The following is an 8,880-nucleotide window of genomic DNA, read 5'->3' on the forward strand; positions in this document are numbered from 1 at the left end:
GTCAGCCCTGAGTAGAATAAGCCCTTGTACCCTTTGGGATCATGGATCCCGACAATTGGGCAGCGTTATGGGATAGATAGGTTTATATGGGAGAACAATAAAGTATTTTTGTTCTTTGTCAGAAGATTTGTCCCTACTATACTGACTGGCCTTGAAATTCTGCTGAGCTGGAGGAATATCTGCGGAAGAGAAAACATCTCCTTCTGCTGGCTGATTCCCTTTTTCTTTCCTAAACAACTCCAGCTGGACCTCTTGCTGTCTCAGGGCTTTCCAATGTTTGCCCAGCCCCAAGGAAACTAAGAAGTACCCCCCTAATTCCAACCTCCTCTATACTCCCTCAGGTCAAGCTACTAAATTTAGCAATGGAGAGACACAATCCATCAACAGATCAATAAGTACTCATTAAGTCTCTACTTTGTGTTGAATATTTTGTTATTGCGGACACAAAGACAAAAATTAGAAAGATTTTTGCTCTCAAGAAGCTTATATTCACTGGAGATAGAGTGGGAAATGCATGTGTAAAGAAGTATAGACCGGAAAAAAAATACAAAGTAGCCAGGAATCATAATACCCTAGATCAAAAGTTAGAAGGGACCTCAGAACTTATTGAATCTAATCCCCTCATTTTCAAATGGGAGACTGAAACCCAGAGAAGCTAAGGGACTTGCATAAAGTAAGGATCAGAAGCTCCATTTAAAATGTATCCTCTGACTCCAGGGCCATCTCTCTGTTATATTGGAGGAGAGAGGGAAGGATCAAGAAAAGTTTCATGTAGGAGATGGCACTGGAGATAACTCTTGAAGGAAGTGAAGCATTTTATGAGCCAGAGGAGAGAAATGAGTGTCTTCCTAGCCTCAGGGATGGCTAGCATAATAGAAATGGGGGATATGGAGCCATAAGGAAAGAACAAAGAGTAGGATATTTTGCCTGGATTGTAGAATGGATGAAGAGGAAGACATATGATGAAACCTGAAAGACTGGCTGAAGTCTGTTTGTGAAGGACTCTAATGGCAAAATAGAGGAGCTGATATTTTGTCCTAGATGCCAAAGGAAGGAGCTGGCATTTGAGGATGGAAATATAGCCATATGTTTGATGACAAATATGTAAATATAGTCATCTCTGTATACATATAGTCTTATGTACATTATCATATCTTTATTTGTAAAAAAGTCACTTTGGCAACTGTGTGGAGGAAGAAAGATCAATCAGCAGGCCATTTCAATAGTCCAAATGAGCAGTGACAAAAACCTGAACATAGGTGGTGGTTGAGTAAAGAGAGAGAGAGAGAGAGAGAGAGAGAGAGAGAGAGAGAGAGAGAGAGAAAGAGAGAGAGAGAGAGAGAGAGAGAGAGAGAGAGAGAGAGAGAGAGAGAGAGAAAGAGAGAGAGAGAGAGAGAGAGAGAGAGAGAGAGAGAGAGAAGAGAGAGAGAAAGAGAGAGAGAAAGAGAGAGAGAGAGAGAGAGAGAGAGAGAGAGAGAGAGAGACAGAGAGAGACAGAGACAGAGACAGAGAGAGAGAGGCTCATTTTAAAAGATTTTATACAGAGAGAGTGATCCCAAATTACACAACTGATTGGATGTGTGGGATGAGGAAGAATAAGAAATCAAAAATGCTGCTGAGTGTATCAACCTTGGAAACTGGAAGAATGGAAGTGTCTTTGACAGAAACAGGGAAACTTAGGAGACAGGTGAGTTGAAAGGAAAAATAATGAGTTCTGCTTTTGACATGTTGACTTAGACATGTTTATGGAATAGTCTAGTATCCAGCGGTTCACAAATTCATAGAACTTTGGAGCTGGGAGAGACCTTGGAATGCAGAATGTCTGATTTCAGAACTCTGATCAATGAAATGACCAATCATCACGTCAGGACAGATGATGAAGAGGTGGGAACCTCTTGGCAGAAAAGTGATAGCCTAGAGCTGACAAAGAAGACATACATTTTCAGATATGGTCAGCGGCTGGTTTTATTTTGTTAGACTGTATTTATTTGTTATAAAGGTTTTATTGGAGGCAGAAACTGGGGTAGCAAAAGAAATGCAAACAAAGAAGGAGAGGAGCATTAATAAAATATTTTAAATACACAAAGAAAACTAAAATAAGTTTAGCATTTTGTTACTACTGTGTTAAATTTAAAATGGATTTAAAAACAAACAGTATATAACAAAAGCTTGCCACTTCATTTACAATTCTCTGTTTTTGTTGTTGGTGATTAAGTTCATAATAATTTCTTTTTAAATTAAGAGAACAGGAATGTCAGAGCTAGAATAGGACCTTAGAATATAGATGTCAGAATTAGGAGAAAAGATTTTGAAACATGAGACCCAGAATGACAGCCCCAAAGAACCATAGAACATAGAATGTCAGAGTAAGGGGGAAAAAGTCATGTAAGTAATGATGCATTAATAAAGTTCAAGACTCACTTGAACTGAATTCAATTATAAGAACTTTACAGTAATCACTCTTTGGTTAATGCTTCTTCTCTCAGGATTCCCTTAGGTGCATCAAAATTTAATTTGTCTAAGTCTGCACACAAAAAAGAAAAGAACTCTCTGCCCCCATTCAAGTACTCAAGTTAGCAATACATCAAATGTACAGAATTCCATTTTTTTTTTTTTGCAAAAATAAAAAGGCAAAGACTCAAATCCAGTCCTATAAGCAGTGAAGCCACTTCCTCTTTATTTTCCATTAGACAGATATATCCGATATATTTCCAGAAATATCCCATTGATTTTTTCCTGAGTCTCATTTCTCTTATTTGTAAGATGGACTCTTAGTGGGAAGGAGTTCATAGTAGAGGGAGTGTGGAGGTTTATTAATACCAACCACATGATCTCAGAATTGGAAGAGTCCCCAAAGATCATAGAGCACAGTAATTAGAAATAAAAGAAAAAGTTGAGCATATTTAGTCAATCTCTTCCATTTTTATTTATTAGTTTATTTTTACAGATGAGAAGGATGAAGTTCAGAGGGTGACACAAGTAAATAGGTCCTCCAATTTCAAATCTAATGTTCTTGTTTTTCTATCATGGTTATCTCCAGTCCAATTAGCCCTTCAACAGAATCTCCTCTAATGTTTGTTAATATGTTGCTAACGTGGTTATTAGGTTGTACGGTGGATAGAGTGCTGGATCTGGAGTCATGAAGGCTAATCTCCCTGAGCTCAAATCTGGCCACTTACTAGTGGGGTGACTCTGAGCAAGTGACTTAAGTGTTTTCCTCAGTTTCCTAATCTGTAAAATGAGAGGGAAAAGGAAACGGCAAACCCCTCCAGTATCTTTCCCAAGAAAAGGCCGAAATTGAAGAGTTGGACATGATTGAAACAACAGATTATCTACAACGTAATCCTAACTTCTAGCTGTGATCCCCCCTCCCACTAGATTATTTATAGGAAAGAAGCTCATATACAATTTATCAGAGGGCCTCTAGAAATCCTAGTGACACCCAAAGTATTTACTCTAATGTGAATCTTGAATCACTTGCCTTGGTAGGTCAACTGAGGAGAAATCATTGGGCGGGGGCCTACTCTATTCCCCACCTCCTACCTATACCCTCCACCTACTATGTCTATGCATGGCTATGTCCCTGCTCCCTGTACCAGGTTTCACAGAAGAATTTAGAAAAGGTAATTATGACAAACTTTGAAAATGTAGAAATGAGTACATAATAGTAAATTCAGCACTAGGAAGAACTTGATAAAACCTAGCATGCTCTACTTATAGAAACCCCCTTCCTGTCATCCTCACCCTTAAATTAAACAGTCATTAAAATATTATGTGACTGCAGTTTTCACATCCCCCAGTTCAAGGTCTGCCTGCTCAATCAGTCATATGTGGGTAAGAAAAAGAGAAAGAGTAACTTAGTTTCTTGGAAAACAATGATGAATAGAACCCAACATTCCAAGGCAGTGTGCAGAATGCCTTTTTGTTCCTTTTCTCTTGGCTCCCTGACTCTTTTAATGCAACATAAGGTTCTGATAGATCTTTTTTTGGCTGCTGAGTCCTACTGTTGACACGTGATGATCTTGCAGCTTATGAAACCCACAAATCTGAGGGAATCTGAGCAACAATGTTCAGTTGAAAATATAAATATGTAAGGACTTACATATCTAAGGGCTTCTCTAGTTAGTTATCTAGGTGCAGGTAGACGATGTCTGAAATTTCAAAGAGCTAACTAGCCTACGGCAGGGATGAGGAGCTTGGGGCTTCAAGGCCACATGTGACCCTCTAGGTCCTCAAGTACAGCCCTTTGACAGAACAAAGGATTCTGTGAAGTTTGTCCAGAGGTTATTGCGTAGTAATTTGTCTGAATTAACATAGGTAGTAAAGAATAGAAATCACATGTAAACTAATATCCCCTGACACCTATCACTCTAAAAGCAAATTGTAGACTTTGATGGCTTGTTGGTTTTGCTGCCTCTTGACCCTTTGCCAGATCATTTTGTCCATCATAAATACTAAGGGACACTATCTTGGGTACCCTGAGTGGGGCCGAGATAGTGTTACCTGAGATGCAGGAGGGTGACTTTCCCTAAAAAGTCATGTTGAAAGTAGAACAGGAAACATTCTGTGTGGAGAGAAAAAAGGACAGAATCTTCTGTTTTTGGTGGGAAGACAGCTGTACGTATTGATACAGATACACAGGAATAAAGACAGAGGTGTATACAGAGGAAGATAAATGATAGAATTATAGATTTTGAGCTGGGATTGTTTAATCCAACCTGTTTATTTTGCAGATGCTGTAATTAAAGTCAAGGAGCTGAAGTGATTTGCCCTAGGTCAATCTTTTTTAAAGCTAGGATTTGAACTTAGGTCCTCTGTGCACAAGGCTAATATTCGTTCCACTACTCAATTCTGCTCATGAGAATACTTGCTTGCAACTTTGCTTGTGTTTCATCACCTGGAGTAAAACACAACAATAGTGTAGATATAGGATGGTGAAGATGCGCTCCAAAATAGTCTATATGAAGATGTGATGGAGGCTGGATTCATGAGCTTCAAGCCAACTGTGTCTCAACAGTGTCATCTAGTGGTCAAAAAGTATTAGGCTGAATGAAAAGATATATAATTTCAAGAGGGAGTGATATGATAATTCTGTATTTCTCCCTGGTTAGCTAATATCTTGTGTCTTGGGTTCAGTTCTGGTGTCTACTGTGGGTAAAGACTGAAAACCTGGAGAGTATCCACAAGAAAACAACTAGGATTGAGAGGGGATTTGGGAAGCAGGTACAAAGGTTTGTTTTGGCAAAGAGGAGGACTACCTCATCCTCTGAAAACAGAGAAAGAGAGAAGAAGATAGATGAAGAATTAGAAAAGAAATTTGAAAGAGTAGGGGAGGTATGTTAAGAATGCCTTTTACCGGAGGAAGCTTGCTAGGAAAATAGGAGGTATGACCATTAACTAAGAGAGGTGGGATTGTTAATGCAATTGGGAGCTGAGAGAGAACGTCTGGAGTATGCACGAAAAGTGAAACAGCAGGATATTAAAGACCTAAATACACAGGTAAAGTAGAATTAAAGGACTTTAATACTATAGTTAAAATAACTCTTCCGTCAGCTTAATGGTAGAGTCAAAATTGAGTGCCTAAACATCAATTGACTAGAATATATGAGAATAATATTACAGCCACAAAAACCTACTGCTCTTATCATTCTGTAATCATAAATCAAAAATGATCTACAATTTACTCTACCTTTATGTTATCTTCGAGTTCTTGAGATGACCTTTTGATGTTTCCTCCCCATGGAAAAGGCTGGAGAGTTTCCTTCTGGGAGAGCAATGATGATATGCAATGGAAGGAATTTGCAGAGATTTTGGAGTATGTGTAGACATTGGTAACTATTTCTAGTCTGCTTGCTGTGTGGTTGACAGAAGCCTCTTACTTCAGACTAACTATAGTTTCAAAACAAGAACTAGAGGCACATTCAAAAGACTTTAGTCATCCTCAGCCCCTTTCTCTTGGTAGACTACTGCTCTTGGTTTGACCCTTTCAATGACCATATCTGGTAAGAGACAATGCTATGAAGAGAATCTTGGGCCCTCTACCTCTGAGACCTAAATGTAGCCTCTGAATATAGATCTCAGATTTTTGCCTATTGCATTATTTGTTCTTTTGTCTTAGATAGAGGAATTTAAGAATTTTTTTATTTCGTTAAAGGTCCACTTCTTGCTCCCCTCTGTATAGTATTATATAAAAATACTGTTGATTTTTAAGGGTTAATTTCAAAACCTTCCACTTTGAAGCTATTAATTATCTTAATTAATTTCTCTGGTGATTCTCTAGCGTTCTCTGAGTAGAACATCATATCATCCATCAGACAATAGTGAGGGTTTTATCTCTTCTTTCACTATCTTTTTTTTTTCCATTTCCCTTTCTTTTCTTATTACTTTTGCTAGCATTTTTAGAACCATATCCAATAATAAAAACTATAAAGGGCATTTTTGCTTAACTTCCTGCATTTATTGGGAAATCTTCTAGTACATCTTCATTGCATGTGTTGCTTGTTTTTGATTTTTCATAGATGCTTTTTATAATATTTTTTGAAAGGTATCTCTAGACAGGCTCCACCTCCACACCCCGCACTTTTGCACTACGGATACCTGGAGCCACACACGTGATGGTGCCTCCTGGTTTGAGGTCTCCTGTTTCTTCACATTATCTGGAACGCTTTTCACTATGAGATTAATGAGGTACCTGCAATGGGCAGCTTCCAGGCCAGGTCCCAGCCCAAACCTGATCCCATTGCCAGCGGTGAGCATAGCATTCTGGTCCAGGTGAATTTCTACTGGCACTTCCCTCTGTGCCCATTTTCCATGAAGCAGTTTCTGGACTTCAGTTGTGTCACATGTGAAAAGATCTCATTTATGTTTTCGCAGCAGGAGTTGCCAGTGAGATTGGCAAATATAATGAAAGAAATGTCTTCTTTCAAATTTTCCAAGAACACTTTCAGTTCAACTGATACAGTGCTGGTACATTCAGTCTATGGGAGATCCTTGATTTTAAGCATAAAAGATGCTTAAAGCTATTTATCACTTTACAGATACTGTAACAAAAATCCAGAATTGGCAAAATGATATCATTCCTACCATGGCACAGGGTATACTTGAATACAAAGAAAGATCTACACCTAGTGTAGACATAGTGATCAGCCAGAATGTACAGTATTTTTTGGATCATTTTTGCATGAGTTGCATTTCAATCAGAATGCTGCTCAGTCAGCACTCCTTACTGTTTGGTGGAAAAGGAAAAGAAAGTTCAACTCACAGAAACATATTGGAAGCATTAATCCAAATTTCAATGTTACTGAAATGATTAAAGATGGCTATGAAAATGCAAGACATCTTTGTGATTTGTATTATATTAATTTTTCAGAACTAGAACTTGAAGAATTAAATGACCAATTAGTGTCATCATATTCTAGTAAAGAGTTGAATGCTGAAATTATATTTTATGATACACTAAAGCAAAATCACCAGGTGAGCCCATGCAAGTGGTTTATGTACCATCAGGTCTCTATCACATGATGTTTGAACTTTTCAAGAACACAATGAGAGCAACCACAGAACACTATGCCGACAATAATAGCAGACATTACTCTCCTATTCAGGTTCACATAACACTGGGTAATGAGGATTTGAGAGTGAAGATGAGTGGTTGTGGAGGTCGTGTTCCTTTGAGGAAAATTGATAGACTCCAACTTTGAGATATCTTAAAGTGTATTCCCACAATGTTTTGATTATGGATTGTCCATATCTTGGCATTATGCACAATACTTTCAAGGAGACTTGAAATTGTATTCCTTAGAAGGTTATACACACATACATTAAGGCCCTATCACAGTCATTGGAAAGACTCTCCATATATAATAAAGCTGTATGGAAACATTCTAATGCCAATCATGAGAGGAGATGACTGGTGTGTGCCAAACAGTGAAACAAAGGACATGATCATGTTCTACAGTGCATAGCTGCATCTAAGCCATCCGAAAAAAACAAAAACAAAACAGGTTTCTAGTACTATATTTGAGAGGGATTTTGGAAAACTGTTACACAAAACATTTCACACCTGATTTTTACACTCATTGACTGGGTAGAATAAATGGAAACTGAATTCCATAGCTATCTTTCAGAACTCCAGAAACACTGAACTATACTATTGAATTTTAAGAAGAAAGAAAATGTTAACTACTGTGTACATTTACTTTTAACTACTGCAAATGTGGTTAACATGTTTTGTTTCCATTTTAGTGGACTTCAGGGATTAGGTTTCAGGTACAGAAATCTCCAGGTTCCTTGTGCAACCCATGCAATTTATCTTATATCTAGTAACAACATTTCCTGAATTTTATTGAATAATTGGCTAACTACCTTTTTATAGTCTGGAAATTCTTGTTAGGCTTTATTTAATTCTGCTCAAGAATGAGAGTAAATTACATTTTTTTCACATAAATCAACCTATTGGTTGCACGTAAAAAGGTAAAAAATCATTATCCTCTGAGTTTAATACCACTTCATTTTTATAATTTCCTTTTGCAGTTGACTTTGAGCCTTTTATTTTTAGAGCTAAATTTTCTTTTTCTGAACAATCAATGTCTAGTTCTCTCTGTGTTCACTCAAGATCCTGTGAAACTTACACTGAATGTTATTTTGATTAATTTTAAGAGGAAAATTTTTTATTGCTAAATGAGTAGCAGCAACCCTTAACAAATTCTCAAAACCTTTGAGGGGATAGCTATTTACTGTGTGATTATAATTTGTTTAGTGATTCTAATTTTGCTGTTAAGAAGCGGTGTAACATAACTGATAGGAGGCCACCATTGAGGTCAGGAAGACCTAGGTTGAAGTCTTGTCAACTGTGTTTACCAAAGGTCATTCACTTAACTT

General features: G+C 37.6%; 1 pseudogene; it reads left to right on the forward strand.

Annotated features, from left to right (window-relative positions):
- The first annotated feature begins 6,532 nt into the window (after positions 1 to 6,532).
- Positions 6,533 to 7,964, forward strand: LOC140498132 (pyruvate dehydrogenase (acetyl-transferring) kinase isozyme 1, mitochondrial-like; annotated as a pseudogene).
- The last annotated feature ends 916 nt before the right edge of the window (positions 7,965 to 8,880 follow it).

Source organism: Notamacropus eugenii, chromosome 4 (assembly GCF_028372415.1).
Source record: "Notamacropus eugenii isolate mMacEug1 chromosome 4, mMacEug1.pri_v2, whole genome shotgun sequence".
NCBI lineage: Eukaryota > Metazoa > Chordata > Mammalia > Diprotodontia > Macropodidae > Notamacropus > Notamacropus eugenii.